Below are 25,469 nucleotides of genomic sequence, written 5' to 3' on the forward strand. Positions count from 1 at the left end.
TGCCGATTATTTGGTACATTTTACGGGGGATAGGGGTTCTGTATTTCTTAGTGTGCCCTCCTTTGTATAAGATGCCTAGTAACTATGAATTTGTGTGTCAGGCTCTCAGTCACTCCCTATTGCAATATTACCAATGTATCTTTTTCTTTAATGTAACATAGGCAATTAATTCTTTAAGGGCAGCAAGCACTGAATTTGGAGATGAGACACTGAAATGTAAACTTGTTAGGCAGTAACAGCCTTTTATTAGTAACAAATTTCTAATATAGAATTATTCAGATGAATTTTACTTCTGCAGAGATTGTGCTTATTGACTGATACTCGTGGATTGTAATGACAGAAGTTTGAGTGGCCTTTTATGATTAAAATGTTCTGAAATGGGCACTTTTGTCATTACTGGGTCATACATTTCGTTCCATTGCTTACTGGAAAAATGTTCAAAACTACAGCTTTAAAACACACACTAACAGGTGGTGCTTTATTATACAAGGAATATAGTTTAATGCAATCAGGAAGGTGAATCAAAGAACACATGCATATATGCATGGCCATAAGAATGTGTTCAATGAGTCTGTAGTTTGAAAAGAGCCTAAAGGTAAACTTAATTCTCCACTGGCCAGATGCATTTTATTTGAATGTGGGTTTTAATGTTGTTTCAATGAATTTGAGTTTCAAGGGCAGAGAAGTTTACTGCTCATGCTAAGTCTGTTTTCATTGTGAGACTGTATTGTTTGTTTAGCAAATGGCTATCTGTGTTTATGCTATTTTATTTCAATATCTGTAATCATTGTAGAAGTAAATAAGAAAACAGTATACACACTGACAGGTTTGAACAGTGTTTATGGTAACTGAGGAGAAATAGCCAAGTAATGTAACACTGAAGTGGATGGGGAGGGGGCTGCTTTTGGGGGGTAGGGGGTTGCTGTAGAAGGGGCTGCTCTGGGGGGAGGGATGGTCTATTACCCTGCCTAGAGCTCTATTTGACCATGATCCAACTCTGGTATTTACAGTAGGAAACGTGTACACAAAGGTAGTGTACACAAAGGTAGTTATAGTTTAACTACATTACAATGTATCTTTTTCTTCTTATGCAGTTAAATGATTTAAGGAAATGACTGGAGTGGCTTTCTGTGGGTGTGGCTCAAATAGGGGTGTTTCATGAGTATGTTGTGGGTGGGGCTTAAGGGGCGCCAGAGCACTACTTCGCCTAGGGTGCCGTTTCAGCTAAGGGCAGCCCTGCTTAGCACCATTGGAGTTACAATGCAGATTAGTCTAGAACAGCAGGTGTACCTTGCCAATGTCGACTCTCATGTTGTAGCCCCATCTCCAGAAGTTTGTGCTAGTGCACCTGCAATGATTCACTGTTGTAGGGTTACCACCTGTCCCACTTTGGGAGGGACAGTCCGTCTTTTGGCAGTGTCCTGCGAAAAAATAAAAAAAATGGCAGATGTCCTGAGATTTTAGGACAAAAATATTTCCTAAGTTTTCTTTAATAGTTTCATAAAACAGTTATTTTTTTTTATGTGAAGCACCTAAATGTTATATGAAATAGCATAAGCAACTCAAAATGCTACAAGAACAAGCTTTTATTTTGGCAAAAAGGTGAAGGTTTGTCTTTTGTACAGTTCATGGGCATGTTTTGTCCTGCAAAATCTGACATTTCTACAAAAAATGTCCCACTTTGAGCATTTGAAAAGGTGGCAACCCTACACTGTTGGTGATGCTTTTTCTTTCTTCGCGGTTGTGTGATTGTGAAGTTAGCGTATTTAAGATAGCCGCCCTGGGGGGAAAAACATTCTGAGGAGGTGCCTGCTATGGGACATGTTTTAAGTGAAATTTGCTATCAATTATTTTTTTCAGTCATTTGTAATTCGTTTTGTAACAATAATCCTTATAATTATTAATTATTTTATACTCGTTTAATGAATTGATCTTCAGAAATGATTTGCAAATGTAAATTGTTTGCAGTGGAAGAGGTTAATAACAATAGTCCACAGCAAATGTTGCCATACTTAGTGGACTGTTCAAGCCACGTACACTACATCAAAAAGTGCTTTGATGGAAAGGTCTGAGACCCACGTCTTTCAACGGGCGTGGTGAGAAATCGTACTCGAAACATCCACCGTATCTTACAAATATAGTAGAAGAACGCACATTTAAGAAAATACAACTCCCATAATGCCCACGTGCATAGGCACAGCTCCAGTCGTACACTCTCCTGGGTAACAACTGCCAGACAAGCAATCTTGAATGCGGCAGCAACTACGACTGTTTCGAGAATGACAATTACCCAAACGAATAATCTATTGCAATCAGCAGCGACGACGGCTTTTTGTCCATTCATTCAATGGCTTTAATACTGAAAGGTGGGGCCACTAAATAAGCAAGTTTGTCTCCACCACAATCGGTTGCGAAGGTAGACAGTGACGTAAGTGGTGGTGCAGTGATGGGGAAAAGGATGCTAAAAGTGACAGCGGGGGCTTAAATCTGGAAAGGGGGCGACCAAATGAAATGTGATTAATTACAACTTCTGCACTGAGACGATGTGATATTTGGGTTCGTAAGGAGGAGCTCACTGATATAAGAAGAGAAGTAACTGTTTGTTAAGGACGGTTGTAGACTGGAGAGGATTTGATCCCAGAGCCAGGAATGGTGACCGTAGCTGTATCGCTGTGTGAAAGCCACCGTTTCAAAGGTAAGTAAAAGCAGCAACATGGTCTTGTATTTTAGCTTTTAGGGGTTAACCAGCCTCTTACTCCCTTCGCTAATTTGAAACATTAATACCCCACCCTGCTTTCAGTGTTGTCTGCAGGGATAGTCATGTGGGCTTTTTGGTAGTATCATGTGTTGAAAACCAAATGCAATAAGCGAGTTATGCAGAGCAAGTCATAAAACACGAGCATTTTCTAGACTAACGGTGGATGCGTGGATACTGTCCTTGTATCCGCAATAGAGAAAAATGCAGTTTTGTTTATACTATTGCAGAGACATGCAGAAGTGTTGGAAAAATACGGCGCAGCAGCTGTGCACAATGAATACAATTGCTTCTCGGAATGCTGTGCAGTGTTGATTGTAACGGCAGAACGTCTGCTGTCACTGTTACAGTAATGTTGCTGTCACCTTATTGAAAACATTAATTAATAAATGTAAGGAACCATCGCTGTAAGATTGCACGCTGTAAAAGGCAGTGATATCAGGTCTGAAGTGATAATAAAGTCATGTATTGCCATTTGTATCAGTAGGGAAATTTATATATGAAATGTTGCAGACATAAGCTGCCCTGATGGAAAGATACTTACAGGCAGAGTGGCTGTTCTATAATAAATGAAATGGCTGTGAAATATTTCTTTGTTTTTGACGTGTGTGTGTGTGTGTGTGTGTATATATATATATATATATATATATATATATATATATATATATATATATATATATAGATATAGATATATATATATATATATATATATATATATATGTTGTTTATTTCTGTTAGAGAAATGCAGTGATTTGCATTCTCCAAGAGATTGTCCTGTATTGATAGGCTGTGTGTATATTTTAAAGACTCTCTCTGGAGTGATTCTTGCTGGTGAGTGATGTAGTAGAAGTAGTAGTAGCAGTGATAGTAATAATAAATCATTAATCTGCTTAGAAACAGCTACCAGTCTCCATGTATATTTTTGAGAAAGTGGCAGAAAGTCAGTGATGATTCTTGGTGGCGTGTTTTAGTTGTGCTTTGTGGTGTAGATGGGCTTGTCTCCATGGTTGTGTAGAGAGCACGCTACTTTTACATGACCAGAAATGCAGAGTAGACCTGGAAAGTTAGCAACACTTGGTAATTTCAGGCTTGCGCCTTGAGAAAATAGTTTTGTACCAGAACTAAATAAATACTGTGGTTAAACACACCTGGAGAATTTAAAATGGAAAGGATAGGAACAAGTTCACATCAGATAATCATTTTAAATTGTTAAAAATTTGTGCTATTTCCTACTTGGCTGACTTTGAAATTTTGCATTTTCCTGACTTATGAACTGTTTCTGCCCCATGTATTGTTTTTGTCAGATGAAATGTGTACTGCAGTATTTTTTATCAGTACACTACTTTGTTTTCTTGAAAGATGTGAGTAAATCCTATAAGATCCTGCTTAATGACACTGTGCTGTTTGGATTCAGCCAGGCAGCAGTTTTTATGCAAACAAGGGGAAGCAGTTAATGAAAGCATCTTGTCTAATGAGAAATCTTCTGGTCTGAAACTCTGGGCTAGGTTGGGTTGCTTTTCTTTACCAGATCTGAAGAGTAAAGCACAAAACTGATGCACCCTGATGCATATCTGTGGCAGTTATGTGCACATGTATGCATAAACCACACACTGATCAATGTTTTGACAAAAAATATTTAATAATATGTATTTCATTTTTTATTAAATGTTTGTGATAGTAACTTGCAGTTTTGAAGGCAGTGTACCTTTCAAGGGCATTCTGGAAATGCTGTTCAGATGACTTGCTCAGAGATGTACAATATTTTACCATTGAGGTATTTTTAGGCTTCTTGATTTGAATGAATCATTTTCTTCATCAAAGTACATAAACAGTGATTCACACTTTTTTCCCTTGACGTTTGGCATTTTAAATACAGTAGAGTCTATTATCTGAACTAATTGGGACCAAGGGTAGTTTGGAGAATTAAACTGTTTGGATAATCAAACATACATTGAAATGGATAATAAACTTCTAAAAATCCTTATTTTTTCTGCACTCAGTGAATACACTTTTCAACCATTCAGCAAGTCCAGTGGACAATAAAGAATATTTTTCATACGCAAGCAGGCTACAAGTTCAAAAACATGCACAAGCTAGTACTTATGTTTACATATTCAGACTTTATGATTTTTCTTACCCAAAATCTTTGGAAGACTGGGTTTGGATAATTGACATTTCAGGTAATCAACATTCAGATAATCGACTCTCAACTGTAATGTCATTCATTTTATGCATTGTAGTATAGGATTTAGTTGGAGAATGCTTTTTAACTGTATGTTTATTGAAATGGTAGCTATAAGGCCATGCAGCTTAATGGTGGTGGTTAGACAGTGGTTGTAAACTCTAAAGTCTTCTCCTACGCTCACTCCATGTGCATGAATACCATTTTTATACCAGGGGAATTGATTTTCTGTCTGATGCAGTTTTACTCTACTATGTTTCTAAACCGTTTACTATTGACTTGTATCTTTCAAACTACCAACATTTAAAATTTAAACTTATTCTAGTAAATAATATTTTAGTATTGTTTCATAAATTAATAACATTTAAATTAATAACTAGTTTTCTTTGGGAGTATTACAGCTTTTGGTATCTGCTTATATTAAAATTATTAATTCTGAATTAGGAACAGTAAATCAGTGGTGTGGGTAGGTAGCAGCAAAAGTCTGTGATGATACTGAAATGTGTAGTGTTTCTACTTTTAGATGAAAGTAAGTTTTATTTTTTAGTAAAGGCATACATGAGTGAAGCAGCTGGAGTACCATGTGCATATCAAGGAGGCTGTGAAATCCCTGAAGGTCATAGCCTTAAAGAAGACATTACTAAGATACAGTGTACATGTCAGAAGCGGTAGAAAGAACTAGAGAGCTTAATATGTTGACCCTGAAAGAAAAAAAAACGGTGGTGTTTGGTACGATAGAAGTGTTCAAGTATTTCTACGAGAAATGTAATTAGAATAATATATAAACCATTTCAGAAAAAAAAAGTGCAAGAATAATGCATACACTTTGGAAAATTGGGAGAGAGGTTGAAACACCACAAGGAAGCATTTTTCACAGAATGTAGCAAATACATGTCAGCCTTCCTGAGGAAGTAGATTAAGAGCTAAAGAAAGAATAGCAGAATATGTCTTGTCTGCAAGCAGATGGCAAACCATTTCTGTTGCTGGTGATCTGAGTATATTGTTTGGTTTTGGGTTGTGGCAGGTGTCAAGAAGAGAGGGAATGATGGAGTGACTGACCGCCTGTCCCAGGAAGAGGAGGGAGACAAAGCAGCACCTGAGTGACATACACTTGAGGCCAGATACAAGTAGACCAACAAAGTCAGCATTTGATTAAATGCAAGCCCCCTTCCTCCTGCTAAACTGCCCAAACAAGAGTAGGAACAGGGATAGGTAGACAGAAGTGGTTCCATAGTTACTGAACGTTACTGCATGCTTGAGTGGATACGACATTGTGAATGAGCGACTGGTGCAGTGTTGAAGGAGCAACACAGATAGATCTTCAGGTGCAGCAATCAGACTGACAAGTGTCCAGACCAGAATTTAGATGCATTGCAGCACTTTTTGTCCTGCGCAAGGCCCTGCCGGAGTAGATCTGTGAATTCTGCTGTGGAAACTTAGAGACTCCCTTTATTTAGGGGCAAGTCCATGCTCTGGAGATGTAAATGAGAAGAATTTTGTGCCCACCTACTTCAGTCAGGTTTAGAGTACACTAACTTCTGTTCCTGTGGACATCACACAACGGCATGCAGCTCTACTTTGTTATGCTGCAGAATACACAGACTCTGATCATGTGCATTATCACAGTATGTCTCTATGTCTTTGAGCATATTTGACGCAGCATGCACTCCTGTGCTATAAATGCAACTAGTTGTGCCCTTTTTCTGTTGTAGGTATCCAGTCTACACTATACCCCTGTTCAGTGGGCACTGGCAAGATTGCCTTTGATGTTATAATATGTTATTTTGTCTGTAATGTCCCAAGGATAGGACATTGCCTATGTCTGCAGTGCCCTTTTATGTTATTTAACCTGTAGGAGCATGTAAGATGAGAGTCGTTATCCACCAGCTTCCATTGTTGAAGGAGTTACTTGTGCTACTGTCAAGGACACTTTTATGTTGGACCTAATGAAAAGAACTATGATGTGCGAAGCTGCAGTATGTGCCTCTTAGCTGTGTTCATTAGATCGTTAAGTTCTTGGCATAGTAATATGCTGTGTAAAAAAAAAAAAAAAAAAAACACAAGTGTACTGTTGATGGGGAATCGGTGTTTCATACTTTAGACTTCCTAATTCATTATCATGAGTTTTACCTGTAAATATTCCCTTTTATACTTGCTGTATCTTTTTTATAACTGACTTTTAGAATTTTTTGCCAACATTTAATATTCTGTTCTACATGAGAAAACCGGAAAGGGACATTACAGTGTTGTGGAACATTTTAACACGGCTTCATATCTTCTCAGGATACAAAATGATTGAAGCTAAAACAAAGGCAGTAGCTGTAAATTATATACCCACACACAAATTGTTCCAACAATATCCATATTTTTGGGGACATGATAAAATGAAGTATTTAGGAGTATGGATTAGAAATGACTCTGGTGGCGGCTAAGGGTATGTGGAAAGAGAGTAAAGAGAAGATAATACAAAAAGTGAGAAACTGGAAGTTTTGTTATGGATATGGATACTAAGATACAAACCATTAAAATGCTTTTAGTCCCTTTAGTCTTCTACACAGGTCAGGCATACTTTTATCAACCAGAGGAGAAGTTGTGGATAACAGTTAAAAAAGAGTTGAAGGATTTTATCTGGGAAAGGAAGACAGCAAGGGTCAAGTGGGATAAGATGACTCTACCAATAGAACAAGGTGGACTAGGATTACCTAATTTGAGGGGGTATTTTAGTGCAACACAGTTAAGGTTCTTATACATAGCACAGGCAGAAAACTATAATTCAAAGTGGAAAGGGATGATGCTGACACTGGGAGGAAGCTCAAGAAATAAGGAGAGATTGGGATTTTTGGATGCAGACTTTTAACCAAAATCATACAGAGTAGTATAGTCATAAAATAGCAGGGAGTATTCTAAGAACCAAACCAGCATGAGAATGGAGAAAAGAGATTTTGCCAATAGGGTTGACTGTGGTCAGGGATACAGATAATAGGCAAGAGGGGGCTGGAATGTATTGGAGAAAACTGGCAAAGGAACCAAGGTATTGGGAGCAAATAACTAGAAAGGGAAAGGTAGTAGAATGGGAAGAGTCCAAAAATGTACTTGGATTGCAGGTTAGAGATTGCCTTCCCTATCAAGGACTGATGTCAGAGTATAGGCAAAAGAAAAGAAATAGGAGGCTCCTAAATGAAAGATCAGCACTGGTAGAATTTTTAATAGAATCTAGAACAGAAGCTGCCGTTAAAAAAGGAATAATTAGTAAAGCATATAAAATGCTGCAGGATGATTATAAGAATCAACCAGAGAAGCTTAGAAAGGATTGGGAAGAGAGATTGGATAAGCAATTCACAAAGAGACAATGGGGGATATATGTATGTCTCCCAAATATGCAACAAAGTCTAGAAGATTTAGGATCTTTACTTGGAAATGTTTACATAGGTATTTTTATACCACAAGTAGACTCCAAAGAAATTTTCCTCTGGTGGATAGCAAATGTTGGAGGTGTGATGTGCAAGAAAGAGGTAGCTGGGAACATGTTTTTTGGAGGTGTGATGAACTGGCAGACTTTTGGGATTCCCTGAGGACCGCTCTGTCGGAGATGCTGTGTGAGTGGATTGGACTGACTGGGGAAGATGATTATTTTTGAGTTGTGCTACAGAATTGGAATTGCCTAGACATAGTAAAGCATTGCTGAGTTTAATTATGGTGACTGCCAAAAAAGCAATTAACTAGAAAATGGAAATCAAAGTTTAGACCAACTTTATTAGAAGTAGTGAATATAGTAACGGAGATAAAACAACTGGAACTGGTATCTTTAGAAAAGGGAAGGAGCAAACTACATAGAAAAAAAATTGGAATTGTCGGAACACTATATGCAGAGCAGGAACGAGGTTTAAGAGGCAGGATTTGAATAAGTCATATAATGCTTAACTGACAATGACTGGAAGTGATTTATAATGTTTACAGCTACAGTTGTTTCAGTGGTGTCTGTGATGTAAACTGTTTGCAACTAAAGTGATATTTTGTAGGTTTTTCATTATATAAATGTAAGATTGCCTTTGTCATGTGTGGAAATTTAATAAAGATGTTGGGGGAAAAAAATTTAATATTATGTCACATAACGCAAAGATGCGTAATACAAGGCAGACACATTGAGCAGTACGTAGTACGTTAATTGTGGGCTGTCTGTTGTAGAATAACAGGAATACTTTGCCTACATTTGATTTGGTTGTTGTAGAAGCAGTATGCATGCTCTATACAGGTGCTTGAAATGTGTACTTTGCTTGCTGAAACACTGGTTTCACAGTACAGCAGCTTCAATTTCTTGATAGCAGCTGATGTAGTTATTGGTGCACAGCTCTGTATTGGATGCCAAGACATATCACACATATCCCTGCGCGCGAGAGAGATAGAGACTGTGTGCGTTTGACTGCTTAACCTAAATTACAGTGTTCCATAACAAGTAAAAAATCCAAAATGCTAAACTTGAGTTGTATCATCTGTTAATGTAAATATAGTAGTTAAAATATTATATTGCAAATCTAATTGTAATACTAATTACTGTATACTAGATAGTAGCTAGTGTATCCCGAACGCTAAAAATGTTAACATTACAACAAGACTGTGAGTTCAGTACCTGCTGTTGTTTGAAGGTAGGAGTTCATGTTAATCTGACAGCATGCGATACATACAATGCTACATGGTGGATAGTTTTTCCTTTTTTCTTCCTTGCCAGCTGGCACAAAGTTTTGTATACCATGCTAGTTGCTGATGTTATCAGTTATCAGCGTATTTGTTGTAGTTTGTGTCCTACTCACATAAACTTTCATAGTTTAAAGGAATCTGCAGATAGTGCCTTATTTCCTCATAAGTTCCTTCTGTTTTCATAATGTAATACTGTGACTTGGCTATTTTTAATTTAATTTAAAAAAGATTAGCTCATACATATTTAATTTTATAACAGCCATTATAAATTTGTTTTCTTTTTCTGGCAGTATTAATGTTCAGTACATCTTTGTTTATTTTGCCATTAAGTGTAATGCTAGATGACGTGAACTGATGTTGGCAACTACCTCCTCCAACCCCCAAAACAAACACTGGTCCTAATGTAACATTTGGAAAATAATCAGTTGTGCCATCAAGGTATCCGAGTTGTGCACTAAGTTTTTTTTAATTCTCACACTGCTGTTTTCTAAATGTTTGTATTAAAAAGTGTTCAAGAAACTGTTAACATCCTTCTTCGGCACAAGTTGGTATTAATGAACTGTGTCCAGCATCAGTAATGCCTGATGAAGGGGATCATGTATTCTGACAGCTCAAGAAAGCTGTATTGCAAAAGGTATTGCATCACTTCTGTGTTCAGTATTTCCTGCAAATGGACCAGCACAGCAAAGCTGTATTGTAAAAGGTATTGCGTCCCTTCTGTGTTCAGTATTTCCTGCAAATGGACCAGCACTGCACTTTTTCTGTTTTTATGTTTACTGACGATGAGGCAGAGTACATCTAGATAATAAAGTATGATTCCCTCAGCTTGTTGACATCCTGTGCAGCATTAAGATTGCATAGCCTGCTCTACACATAGTCAGTGTGGTGGGAATTCAGAGCATCTGTGGCTTACGGAATGCAAGTGATTAGAACATGTGAATGATGTTTGGAGCAGATGTTATTGCTAATTGTGGATTTGTACATGTAGTCAGGAGTTACAGGCTGTGCTGTCTCACAAGGCAGTTCAGTTTATAGTGAATTATGAGGAGGGGATGCATTCTTGATCAGTGTTTGATCTGTGGATGCTGTTGATAGCAATCCCTCTCTCTTTCTTATTTTTGTTTTCTGTTGTTGGCCTTGTCGAAGAGTCTGCTGAATGGCCTATTAACACTGCATCTGGGGAGTACCTTTTGCTTCCAGTTCTGTTATTGGAGCATTTGTTGTCTGTCAATGTTGTAGGCATGTCCTGTATTAATATCTTTTGAACAGTCATAGCAGACTATTTTATTTTGTTTTGCCTTTGTTTACTGGGTTTGCCCAACTGTGTTTAGTAAGAAAAAAACAAAAAAAACTTTCAATGGAGGCCTGGGGAGAAAAGCTTGAACATATTACAAATATTTTTAAATAGACGTTCAGTAATGTACATTAACAATTACACATTTGTTAATTACATTTTATTAATATGAAAAAGTTAACTATTATAGCATAAAATATACTTTTATGTTTGAATAGATGTTGAACATTCAGTATTTGAAGAGGTGTGTTGGTGAGGTTGTCAGATAATAGATCATTCACCTACTTGCAGAACTGGATGCAGAATTTGAGATGAAAATCAACAAGGGAGGAAGGGAGAGGCAAGGTCACCCTGTTGTTACATGAGGTGAAGCTTTAGAAGCTGTGTTTCAAGCTTCTACAATTGTATACAGTCAAACACCAACGTTTTGTAATACACAGACATTATAATCCAGTAATTTAGCAGGATCATTGAGGTGTTTAGAATAGTTGGCATACAAAAAGGTACACTATAGAGGAGATGCTGTTTTAGTCTAATAACATGTAATGGTCAAAAGGAGGATAAGAGAGGAGAAGCTATTTTAGTGTGATGTTAATGCAAATTTTGAAAAGTAGTGGGGAAAAGAGATATGAGGATATTAGATGGGTTGTTAAAAGGAAATATTTTGACAGAAAGATGTTTAAGTTTAAAGAGGAAGAAAATAATATGATAAATGTGATATGTGAAATATCATAGGTCACTTGTTTCATTATTTGCCCTTACAAATTATTTACAAAGCAGTTGGTGTAACTTGAGTTTTAGTCTTAAGATGTTAGCAGAACACAGTATTTTTTTTAGCAGCAACATACTGTAAGTTTGTGTCCCTTTCTTGGTGTATTTCTAGTATAATGGAATTTCAGTTGTCCATAGCCCATTTTATTATTAACTACTGAGCATGCCTGATGCTATCAACAAATAGAGCTAATGCTGTCTGAGATTCATACTAAGATTTCTGAACTGAAGATATTAGCAAGCATTAGTGAAGAGTGGGTCATATGCAGAAATGGAAAACATGGAAATATAGAGGATGCCTTTATTTCTTGTGACTTTGTATGGCATATTTTTGTTGCATGCTTCTTTGGTTCAAATTGGTGTGGTGTATCTTGTTTTTCTTCATAGGGTATATTAGAAACAAGATAAACTTGGCAAAATCCTATCTCTGATCATGTGGAACTTGCTGGATGTATTTCCTGCACACTGGTTCATTTTAATTGCAGCAAGCCCATGTTTGTTTTAAATTCTCATCCTATGTCTTTGTATTTCTTTAACTTTTCCCCTTCGCTCTGTACCAGAGAAAAAAAATTCCCAGAAGACTTGGTTGTTGTGTCCTTTGCAGCCATATGTTTCAACCAGTCAGGGACAGATCCAGAAATAATTGGGGGCACTTTCAAAATCTTAGTATTGTCAACTTAAATTAATTTTATTGGTAGAATAAGAGAATTTAAACTAAAAGACATCTATAATTCTAGTTACTGTCATTTATTTATTTATTAAGTGTAATTCACCACCTTTTTTCCAAAAGTTTTAGGAGGGAGGGATTAAGAGGGACAGAGCTAACATTTCTTTCTTTTTTTTTTTTTCAAACACCTTTATTGAATTATCACTTGTGACATAGGCAAATTTATAGTCCTGTAAAAGTAATCAAACTATATTAATGTAACAAACTATACTTTACATATATTGTTGTGCATATAACCTAAGCAATATTACATAAATTATTCAATTCCTGCCTTTTTTTTTAAACGACACATCTTTATTAAACCATCACGTATTACATATGCAGTCATACATTTACATAAATGAAAACAAACCACACTGACACAATCGTAGTTGCAAGCATTTTAAATCACAGCCCACACTGACACACTCCCAGTTGCTAACATTATACATCACTTATAATCTATCCAATCTTTCTTACTCAAACATTACATAGTTCACTTAAGTTCTGCCACCTTTTAAACCTCATTCCTCCCTTGTATGTATTGTTCCCACAATTCCTATTTTTCCTGTGTAGTTTGCGCCTACCCATTTCTAAAGATCTTAATTCCAGTTTGTTTTATCTCTGTTACTATATTTACTACTTCCAGTATAGTTGGTTTAGATTGATTTCCATTTTCTAGTAATTGCTCTTTTGGCAGCCACCATTATTGGACACAGCAAGGCCTTACCATGTCAAGGCAATTTTGATTCTGTAAACCAATTCACAGAGACCACCAGTAAAACTGTATTGCATAAAAACCAATACTGAGCGCTTTCATCGAGTGTGACCACGACTTCATCAGAATACTTATGTACTTGGTTAAACAAACCTTTTATTTTCAGTGACCATGGTTTTAAATCTGGTGGCACTGTAAAGCAGTCTATTACACAGCTTGAACAAACAGTACTCAAGTGTCACAAACTCCAACTCGAAATTAGTTACTTCAAAGAGTGTATTTGTTTAAAGAAAGTGCCAAAGGGTCTGAGAAATTTTAAATTTCCCAGTGGGCTCCAACCCAATTTAGACTTGCACAAGAAATTACTTGATTTATTCAACAGACAAGGTTTTGAATTTATGGAAATTTTAATCAACCACAAAGATAAGTGGCTAGACTTGTTCAACAGGCTACATTTCTTGACACTAATTTTACTAAAGAGCTGTTGAATCAACATTGCATTGCTTTATGACAATGTTTTTCTTCACCTAGACAAAGTAAGCAATGAAATTAAGGCTAGAAAGGAGAAAAAATCATTAGGGACCAAAATACAAAAACAAAACTGCTTACCCTACACCAAAGGGTGCTGAGCCTGTTGGCCCTTCTAACAACTTTCCAACTAACCAAATTCAAGGAGATGCGGAAGAGTCACAGGATGAGGAACTCTCTTTAGAACTAGCAACAGTGAGACGCTCAGAGCATTTGCGGAACCAAGGGAGAGGACAACAGGAGAAGCAGAGTCCTCAGTCGCGAGGACAGAGGAACAATTTTTAAAACCAGAGAAGGGGGCAAGGAAGGAAGAGACACTGAATGCCTCGCTCACTTCTTTCCAGTTTTTTTGCTGACTACAATGAGCAAACTGAACTTACAGTTATCAGTAACACTAAAAGAGACTTTTCTGTTTATAATTTTCTAGTAATGAGTACAGTGGTAACATTGCAGAGTTGTTTAGCAGAGGCTTAACATTTGTTCCCACTGCATGTGCAAAACTTTATTAGCTGATTATTGACTTTAAACTGTTAATTAGGAAGTTCAATGTAAAATTTTTGTTTAAAAATACAGAAAGTCAATTTAAAAAAAATGTTTTGACTCGTAAGAGTCTTTTCAACCTACCCCCAGTGCAGGTTCTGCTACTGTTTGAAAAAATGTGCATGTTTAATTTTAGACAATTACTATTTACTAAAACAATGAGTAATGTTGAACATAACCTTTCTAAAAGTGAGTAGCAGTTGCTTAAAAGGTTAAGCCAGGACAAGCAGATATGGGTCATGAAACCCAGCAAAGGGAGTGGAGTTGTGATCATGAACAAAGAAGACTATCTTAATCGTTTGAACATACATTTACTAGACGACGATTTTTATGAGGAAGTATCCTAAAACTGTGTTTATGGGACATACCAAAGGATAGATTATTGTTTGGAGGACATGCTTACCAAAGAACCGAAAAGTTTTGAGGAATACAACTTCTTGAAAGTTAAACATCCAATAATACCGTTCATCTTCGGTATTCCAAAGATTCATAAGGACTTGGTAGACCCACTGTTAAGACCTATTGTTGATGGGAAGGGGTCAAAAACCCACCCTTTAGCCAAGTTCATAGACGTCAAGCTAAAAAACAGTTTAAAGTCCTTTGAACATCCTTGTCAGGACTCTTGGGACTTTCTTGATAAACCTAAAAAGGTAAAATTTTCGGCCGATACTATATTTCTAACTGTAGATGTTCAGAATTTGTTTAATGTGATTTCCCCATATGGAAGGGTTACAAGCATTTCATGAGTTCATGGTAGACTTTTTTCAGGGTTCAATAACAATGACATCAGTACCTTTTGTAATTTCATGGAAATGGTACTAAAAAGCAACTATGTGCTCTTGGAAGGTCACTACTTCCTACAGAAAAAAGGGTGTTGCTATTGGGGCCTCGTGGCCCCATATTTGCAAACATTGTTAGGTTACATTGGGAACAAGAACACATTTTTCAAAAGTTCCAGGAACCACTCTGGTCCCTTTATGTCCATTTCCTGGATGACATTTTTATTGCCTGGGAAGCTGGCTTAAGTGAGTTACAAAAGTTTGTTGAGTACTTGAATTCAACATCTAGTTTTTTTAAATTTATCTGTACTTACAATGCATCACACATACACTACCTGATGTTGAAATCACATAAGGATATTGCCCAACAGAGAATCATAAGTAACATTTTCAGGAAAAGTACATACTCTAATGGTATGTTGCATTATACGAGTTGTCACCATGAAAAACAAAAAAAAAAAAGGAATAGTGAAAGGGCAATTTGTGCGTTTAGCACTTATGGTATCAGAGGTGAACACAGGTAGAAAGTCAAAAATTGACTACAATGTTTACAGGTAGAGACTATCCAACTGAGCCAGTTGTCACTATTTGTGATGAAGTTAAACAGAAAACAAACCAGGGGTTATATGTGCCTATAATTAGACTCAACATCTCCTGGATGGGGGATGGTTTTTGTATATGCATTTTTAGCACAGAATGACTTGAACTCAAAGTTTTTTACATTAATGTTTTATTAAAGTTAATTTTACTGTTTTAATTCAAATTATACTAATTATGTATTTTAATGGGGAGGAGTATAAATAGGCTGCAGGGGAGGATGTGAAATATCTGATGAAGTTGTGGATGAAAACGTACTGTTCATGGTCAGCGTTAGTTTATTTGTTCCTCTGCTCTATTGTGCCTTATTGTGCTTCATTGTAAACTGTGGATTGCGATTAAACGGAGTATTGGTGGAAACTGCTATCCGGTGCCTTGTTTTGGATTACCTATAATTTAGAGCCCAGGAGCAATTCAAATCTAATAGGGACACAGATGTAAACACCAATGTCATTCAAGACAGTTTTGTCGCTACATACACGACTAACAGCATTAACATTAGCATTGCATTAGCATAATTATATAAATAATAAGCATTAATGCATTAGCAGTAACAGCATTCTGAAAATTTTGAAAGATAATTGGAAATTTTTCAGTTGTTATGAAAGTGCTGTAGAAACAGTGGGAGCACGACATAGAATGGTATTTAGGAAAGGTAAATCACTAAAACAATACCTCGAGGGTCAGAATAGAGAAAGTAAGGGGACATAAATAAAAAGAGGGACACATTTAACTGTGATTTTTGCACCCAATGCAAACATACACTAGAGAAAGACTTTGTGATGATTAATTGGTTGAACATTTTCTCTGATTATCATTACAGCTGTTTACCTAGCCAAGTGTCAAGAGTGTGACGTTTATGTAGGAACTTTTTGTGACGGAATAAACAAACATTTTTTGGATGTAAAAAGCAACTCCAGACCTCCTGTCTCACCCAACGGGCATGTCTTATCTGGACATAACAGGCCTCAAACTGACCGAGTGGATTCTCCAATTCTGCTGATTGCTAGACAGCCCAGGCTCTCCTCCCTGGTCCTTCATATTTTGCTATCTTCCCATAAAGCTTCTACTAGAAAGAGTTACAAGAGTAAATGGAAACGTTTTTTTCTTCTGGGTCCTTAGCAAAGATCTGGACCTTTTTTTCATCACCTGTACCAGCAATCCTCAAATTCTTGTCTTCAGTCTTTAATGAAGGAGTCAGTTTTTCAGAGTTAGTTTTTCAACTGTTAAGAGTTCAGCTGGCTGCCATTTGTAATTTCCAAATGGGAGAAAATAACTGTACATTAGCCTCTAAATTAAATTATGCAAGGCCTTTCTCAAGGGAGTTTTTGTTTTATTTGCTTAGACCTGCTTTACAAGATCCTACTCCCCCTTGGGATTTAAATATAATGCTTCAGGCCTTAACCCAATCTCCCTTTGAACCTTCAGCCAAAACTGACTGAAAATTGTTATCTTGGATAATCATTTTTCTAGTGGCAGTTGTCAGCTAGGAGAGTATCTGAACTCTAGGCTCTGTCTTCAAAGCCTCCTTATTTAATTTTTCACAAGGACAGGGTGTTATTGTGAATTAATCTGTATTTTTTGCCTAAGACAGCTTCTGAGTTGAATATTATTCGGGTCATTAATTTCCCAGTTTTCTTTCCAACATTTTCAAACAAAGGAGGGTACATGTTAACACCTTTTGGGTGTGCATAGACAACTTCATTTCTACCTTCATAGAACCAAAGCCTTTAGGAAATCTAAACAGTTATTTGTTTCCTTTTCTTCTACCAGACTAGGCAATCCAGTGTCTAAAGTTAAATGACTGATTGTATAACATTTGACTATGGAAAATTGGGTTTATTTTACTAAAACCTGCTAGATCCCATTCTTCTAGGTCTGTGGCAGTGGCCAGAGAATCTTTAGATGCTATTTGTGCAGCTGCAACTTGGGCTAATCCCCTCACCAAGTTGTTCATTACAAACTGGATTTGATTTCCAGGAACAGAGTGGCATTTGGCTCAGCAGTGCTCCAAAATATCCTTCCATAAGGTTACAGTAGCTGGGGAGGCTGTTCCATTAGTTGAGGAATGAATGAAAATGACAGCATCAGATAAAAAAAAGTTATGTACTCGCCATAACATTCGAGCTCTAGCTTCCCTTTTCTTTGCTGCTTTTAATTATTTCTATAATAGGTTGTCCTTTCATGTCTGGGGGCAGCAAACTCTATCTGTGGTATGTTAGGTTTGGTGAGCATTATGGTAAAGGGAGGAACTTGAGAGTTCTAGGATCCAGTGATCTGGAAGAAGCTGAGTCAGATCCAAGTCTTAGATCCAAACCCATCGGGTGAGGAAGAATGAAAATGGACAACACAGATGGAATGTTATGATGAATACATAACTTTTATTTCCCTTTTTCTTCCCATTGTAATTGAAGAGAGCAATTTTATCAATTTTATGAAGTTACAAATAAGTAACTTTACCAGTGTTGCAAGGAATGGTTGATTGCAAGAACCCATTGTTTAAATGCATCAAATAAGCAGCCGAGACCTATTCATATGTACCAGCAGAAGATGCTTTTGAATAAAATTTGGCAAAGGGGAAAGTGTTCAAAGTTTTTTGATGCTAGAATTTTTTTTTTTTTTGGAGAAATGGTATCTGGCTAGGCTTAAAATGGCCTGAAAGAGCAGGTAGCCTAGTACTAACATATGAACCTATTTGTACATCAGGCAAAAAAGAAGTAAATTTGTCCCAGTAATTAAAGGGTGTCATTAGGCTGGACTGAGATTCCGGTTATTATATCCAACAGTTTTTGGAGTATTTTCCTTGGTGGGTGGAAGACCTACTTTGAAGCAGAGCAGGAGGTACAAGAGATATGGAAAAAAAGTTATTTTAACAAAAAATAAATACAGGAATGAGGAAGGGTGGTTTGCTCGAAAGCTCTGAGTATATTAAATTTCCGTGGTTATCTTAGTGGTTGTGTTTAATAAAAAATAAGAATAAAAAAGGAGAGCAACTGTCCAAAAATATACAAACACTAAAAACAGTGGACTATGTGAAGCAGCACGACACACTCATAGCTTGAATAATCTCCAAAGATGTTATTAATGCAAAACAAATTGAATTCACAGCGTTTTCGTCCAACAAAATTAGATTTTATCAGATAAACAACAAACTCAACACAGTACATCTATATATATATATATATATATATATATATATATATATATATAAATAGATATACACACACACATGCCCTACCAATTAAACAATAAAGACATTTAATGTCGGTAATCTTTTTTTATAAGGGCTAGAGTTCTAAAATATATAAATATAAAAAAAATATAAAAACATTAATGCATAGCATAAAAATTCATACATGTATTTAAAATGTATTATGTAACAATGTCAGTTAATGGTAAAAGCAAGAATATAAGGTACTCTTTTTGTAAATATTAAAAGTACCCTAACAAAATACAGTACAACTACAGGACTGTGGTTCAAACTGAACCACTCACAACTTTGCCAATCTCAATTTCAACAAGGGTGTTAGAGATATTATCGTTTAAACCAGGGGGGGTTATTCACCTGTAAAGTAATATGTTTAAGCAACATGTCATTTTTTATAAACGTTTTGTTGATGACATCTTTTTTCACATGGCATGGCAATGAAACACAGCTAGAGAGCTTTGTGAGATTTTTAGAGAGTACCCCCTCTTATCTCTCTTTCTCTACACAGTACTCCCAAACTAAGATTGATTTTTTAGACATTAATGTTAACAAGAATATGTTTGGTAATATTTCAACTAGGTTATATAGAAAAAGCTGTAGGAGAAACATTCTTCATCGCTCTAGCATGCACCCCAGACACATAACTAGAAATGTTAAAAATCAAGTATTACGTTTTAAGAGGTTGCATACTGATGAGGGAGACCTTGAAGAGGCATTAGATAGTTTATGTATAGATCTTGTGAATAGGGGTTACAAGGTTTATGAAATTAATAAAGCTATGGAAGAAGTGAGCTCTCTTCAATATAATAAAACTAGACCTTATTTTTCTGAAGAACCCCCTGCCAATGTAAATGATGAAGGTAGAAAGGGTATTGAGATGGTGAATAGGTTGTGTTTAACTTTCTCTAGTGATGTTAACAGGATCTGTGAGAGAGTAAAAAAGAATTGGCCTATTTTATTAACAGACCCCCAAATTAGTAGGGTTTGAATTTGAAGCAACGCCTATGTTTTATAAAAACAACAGAGCAATTGAAAGATTCACCTTGCAGCGTAAAGGAACGTATGCTTGCAGGGCTTGTAAGATTTGCTGTAATATATGGTCAACTTGTATGGTTATGTAGCTGGTACATTTGAAATCAATAGAATTCTCTTTCTATGCAGATTGCTGCACTAAGAATATAGTATAGCTAGCCAAGTGTAATTCGTGCAGTGCATTTTACATGGGTAAAACGAATCGTATGTTGAAGGAGAAGGGTTATGGAACATTTGAACGACATACGTAATAATAAATTAACAAATGCACTGGCAAAACATGTATCGGATTGTGGTATTTATCATAATTTTAAGTTTTTAGTTCTACAAAAAATCAATGAGAGTTTAAGAGAAGGAGATTTATGCAATGAAACTGAATATACAGAGCTGAGATAGACAGTTGATTTTAAAACTTGTGTTCCACCTGGCTTGAACAGTGCTGTTTCTTTAAAACCTCTCTTAAGAAAAAGAGGTTTGCCACATTGAATTTTATTGTGTGTTTTTTATTGGCCGTCATATGTATTTAAACTGTAAGTTTGTAAAAGTTTTTTATTCAGGTCTGAAGAAGAGGGTAACCTTGAAAGTGCATACCTATTTCATCATTTTATTGGTAAGAAAAGTCTGTTTTACACTCTAGCCAACACGCCTTTTTATTCTACGTTATTTATTTTTGGGTTTGTTGGTTCCACTACTTTCTTTTTCTTGTAGAAGGGCAGTTAAGCAAAGCCAGGTGGTTTAGGATCCAGAGTTTACTACTCATGTGGAAATCTTGGAATATAGAAAATCGTTGAACTGTCCTGTGATTTCTTTCAACTCAATTTTGTTGGAATTATTGGAACGAGGCAAGAAGTTGTTTTTTTTTTCCTCATCTAATAATGTTAAAAATCTGCACATTGCTAAACCAGTTGATCCTATGCCATTCCAAAAATACATAAGGATTTACCCCCCCCCCCCCCCGTAGACCAGTTAGTTCGGGGAGATGATTGTATTTGCAAAATGTGGATACCTTTTTGGATTTTCAGTTAAAGTACTACAAAGGGTGCCTGCACATATCAGTAGCACTCAGGAATTATTGGAATGTGTGAAAAAGGTCAATTGGAGTAATGACTACTACTGGGTAACAGTTGATCTTAAATCTTTGTACAGAAATATTCAGCACAAGTGGGGTTTGGAAGCAGTTTATAATACCATGGCTGAAGGGCCTCTCACCTCATTCCTGATTTTGCTGTTAGGATTTTGACTGACGCAACTATTTGAGTTTTGGTAGTGAAGTTTTCTTGCAAGTTAGGGGCACTGCAGTGTGGGCTTCATGTGCCTAAACGTATGAAATCATGTATATGGAGGGTTTTGAAAGAAAAAATGTTGTATCCCACTGAATTCTTTTTGAAACGTAATTTTGTGCAAAATATTTATTGATGATTTTTGTATGTAAGGGAGAGGAGAATGAATTTGTGGAGTTTTTTTTTTTTTGAAAAGCTCAATGAAAGTGAACATGTTTTGAAGTTCACATATGAACTGCATAGAAACTTGATTACATTTCTGGATGTTATTTTTGATTTGGATGGAGAATCAAAAATTCAGTATCGACTTTATGTCAAGGAAACGGCAGTTAATACTTTTCTGCATGCTTTTAGTATGCATCCACCACATTTGCTAGATTCTTTACCATTTGGGGAGATGAGAAGAATTTATACTAAAACTTCTGAAGAAGGGTTTAAAGGAGGTGAATAGGAGATTGTTAGAACATTGCCACTCTATGGAACACTTGACTAAGCCCAGAATGAAACTTTGTGGAGACATCAGTAGTAAAGAAAAAAGTGAGATAACATTTATTTTGGGGAAACTCTAAGCAAATGGTTGACACTGAAAAAATGTTTTTTTGTAAGTAAATATTCCCCCTTCTAATCAACTATGGAAAGAGCAAAGACTGTTGACATACTGTTTGTTTTCATGAAACAGTGGGTGCATTACATAACATTTTCCTATGAAAGATTTTACAGTTTGAAAGTGATACTTAGTTTTGAACAATGGTCAAATGTGGTGCCTTTAAATGTGAGGCTCATTTGTGTGTGGTCATTGTAACGTATGCCGTTTGGCAAGAAATTTATCTGGGACTAAAATTAATGGGAAAAACTTAATTTCCAGTGATAGATTTGATTGTGAATCTTACAGGGTAGTTTATATAGTGGGATGTGCTTGCATTAACCCTAGATGGTATGTGGGTAGACGAAATGAAGTCCATATTTTAGAGCATTTGGGTGACAGTAGAAATAAGAATTTGAAAGGCTCTATAGCCGAACATTTTCATAAGGTACACAAAGTTCTGGATACTACATTTTTCTTTAGTGTGCTGGCAAAGCCCTCTCTTTCTAGAGGGGGTGATTTTGCTCAGAAATTAAGTTTATTAGAAAGTGAGATGATTTTAAATTTTATAACATTATTCCCAAGGGGCTTAAACATACTGCAGTGGTGGTGCTGCAGTAGCGTTGTCGTCTCACAGTTAGACGTTGCCCGTTCGATTCTCAGAGCGTCTTCTGTGTGGCGACATGCGTGAATGGGCGTTCCTTCGCTGAAGGTTGTGCGTTAGGCTCGGCAAGCCAGTACGTAAAAATCTACTGCCAATCATTAGCGGACCGGAGTTCCGCTGTGGCGACCCCTAACCGGGAAAAGCTGAAAGACACAAACAAATTCCCAAGGGGCTTAAACGTTGAAATATATGTTTTTCTATAATATGAGTATTTAAACAAAGAAATGTTTTATGGAAGTTAGAATTAGATTTTAAAGTATTAAATTGTTAGTTAATGTTGAAATGTTAATTATGTATTTGAATAATTAATTGACGTATTGGCATCATACTTGCATTTAAGATGCATTGTTTAACTGCTGAATTATCCTGCGAAAGCGAATTGCTGAGTTACCAGAGCAGTAATAAACTGGTGGTGAACTGTGGCTTTTTTGTTTTTTGGAAATCATGGAGAGGAAGACTCTTCTAAAGACTGAGAGAATTAGTGATAGACCCATGGCAATCAGACTGTAGGTTAAAGATAGGCAGTGTTCATAATCACAGCTTACACCTCACAGTCGATATTAAAGCATGAACAAATGCAAACAAAACTTAGTAAGGAATATTTTAGAAGACTAAAATGAATACTGAAAACTGCTCTTACATCTAGGATCAAAGTCCAAGCTATAAACCAGTTTGCTGTTCCTGTTCTTACAGTTTTGGGGTGATTGGCCCCAAAAGGTATCAGATGGGTCAGATAGGAAAACAAGAAAAATGCTTCATGCTTATGAAATGATATGTAAAAATCGATGCATTCCAAATTCTGAAGGAGGTGCAGGCCTCCTTGAAATTGATTACTTGCATAGATCTGCAGTCGTAGGACTGCATACATGTCTTCTGGCTTAACCATATCCAAGCATAGTCAAAGTTTTAAAACATGAAGAGAACAAATCTAAGTTGACTTCCCTGCTTAGTGTAGCAGAAGCATATCTGTGTCGAGCAGGAATGAAAATCAAAACAGAAATAGACAAAAGTCAAGCAACAATTGAATGTGCTAAAAAACAAAAGAAAGAATATAAGGAGAAGAATCATATGAGAAGGCAAGAAATGTGGAAAAGGCATAAATGTAGTATAGAAAACTCCTGGAACAGCCTCATGTCAATTGTTATCTGACACAGTAATGGTTAGGAAGAGGTGAATGTAAACCAAAAAGTGAAAGGTTAATATTAGCAGCCCAGAACAGTGGACTACGTACACGTTGGTTTACAAAGTCCATTGAACATGCGGGAGAAGCCGACAAGCATAGGTTCTGTAAAACAGAACAGGCAACAGTCGCACATCTTGTTGCTGGGTGTGATACACTAATGGCAGAGGGCCTGTATATTGAAAGGCATAATGTGCCAAGACTGTTGCACTGAGGATTGTGCAAACATTACAATACAGAAGTAGCTGAGAAGTATAAGAAACATTTGCTACAAAGCATTATAGAGAATGATGAAGTTTACATCACATGGAATCATCCCTTACCAACAGTTTAGAAAATAGATGTGAGAAAAACAGTTCTAGTAGTCCATGAAAAGAAGACAAATTCATTGAAATTGCTACACTAGTGATTACAGAGGCTTATGTGCAGAGAGACACAGAATGATAAAATACCAGGATTTGCAGGCAGAAACAAGGGCAATATGGAAGAAGGGTACCCAGACAGCTCCAGTAGTAGTAGGAGCAGTGGGTCTCATTAAAAAAGAATTTACAGTTGTGTTTAGATGTGCTACTGATGCATGTTACTCCATATGAATTACAGAAGGGTATATTTTGGGTGCTGCGAAGAGCACTTTGGCTAACATCAAAAATTGAAACAGTAGTAATTTCATGAGCTTTAATCATACTTTGACTTCGGAATGGGGTCCGTTCCTGTCATGGTACTAGAAACCCAAAAGACTTGGGGAAATTAAACCAAGGGTTGTGAAGGTGAGGAAAAGAGTGCATTCAAGCAGCATTTGCAGGACCTACTTGATAAAGCAGGACAACATGAGTCTGTGTTGATAATAGGGACCTGAACCCACATATCAGGGCAAACAGAACAGGATATGAAGACTGCCTAGGTTCAGGGTAGGGTAGCAAGAATAAAGAAGGAGAGGCCATTCTGGACTTCTGTTTGCCAAATGGCATGATGGATGTTCTTCGTGTTTCACTGTTGCAGTCATTACATTTGGGTAATCCTGCTGACAGGTTGCCCTCAGCCGGCCTGAATCCAAAGTCTTGGGTCCTGCGTCGGCTGCTGTCACCCCTTCCGTGACGTCAGATCATCAGGGGTATAAAAGAAGCGGCCAACGTCATTTTCTTCAGTCTTTCTTGCCGTGCGGTGCCTGAAGCAGAAGCAGTTCGCAAGTGCCGGTCGGCCGACTCCTGAAATTTTCTTGTTTGAGTTTCAGAACCAAAGTCTTCAATAAAGCTAAGTACCCCGTTGGGGAAACTTTTTTTTTCTTGCTCCAGACCGATGTCAGAAAAAGTTAATAATAATTGTATTACTTGTGGAAAGCAAATACCTCGTAAGGATTTTCATTCTTACTCTATATCCCTGATCACAACGTTTCTGGTTGTTGGTTTTGTGCTAGATTTAGCAAACGCACTATTAAGCGTCAGTATTCTGTATTTTGGTAGCAGGTTATTTACCCTAAAATGTCGTCAGACAGTCATCCGACTACCGGAGTTTACAAAAAACGCAAAGAAAAGGATAAAGAAAAACAACCGAGGTCCAAACCAACGACAACGTTTTTCCTAAGCTAGTCGCTGGTTCTCAGTGAGGCGCTTTCGCAGCCCCTGACACCCGCTACTTTAGAGTCGCAGGCCGCTACCGACTCCCACGTGGAGTCAGCCATGCCGCTGGATACTCAAAGTATTTAAGCCTCGGACGCTAATCCCTCAGATGGGTCCGGAGCCGCTGAGCAGGTACCGGCTTCTGAGGGTGTATTCAGACCACAACATCTTTACATTAAAATGACTTGCTTCAAAGACTAAAGCAGCTTCTAAAACAAAGAAACAAAACTCAAGAGCCACGTGTACAGGCCTCTGTGCTCAAAAAACAGATGATCAAGATGGCCGAAGACCTGCTTACCTTGATAAGGGGTTCCCATCCCCCACCTGATAAGAGGCCTAGG

At 36.9% G+C, this 25,469-nt stretch overlaps 1 protein-coding gene across 1 annotated transcript in view; it reads left to right on the forward strand.

The window, feature by feature from the left end:
* Positions 1 to 2,339: 2,339 nt before the first annotated feature.
* Positions 2,340 to 25,469, forward strand: part of TTBK2 (tau tubulin kinase 2) — a 2,201,340-nt gene continuing 2,178,210 nt past the window's right edge. Inside the window, exon 1 of the mRNA XM_044074209.1 lies at positions 2,340 to 2,695. The gene's annotated coding sequence lies outside the window, so the exon portion shown is untranslated. The remainder of the gene's footprint in view (positions 2,696 to 25,469) is intronic.

This window comes from Protopterus annectens, chromosome 6.part0 (genome assembly GCF_019279795.1).
Source record: "Protopterus annectens isolate FY-2018-M chromosome 6.part0, PAN1.0, whole genome shotgun sequence".
NCBI lineage: Eukaryota > Metazoa > Chordata > Ceratodontiformes > Protopteridae > Protopterus > Protopterus annectens.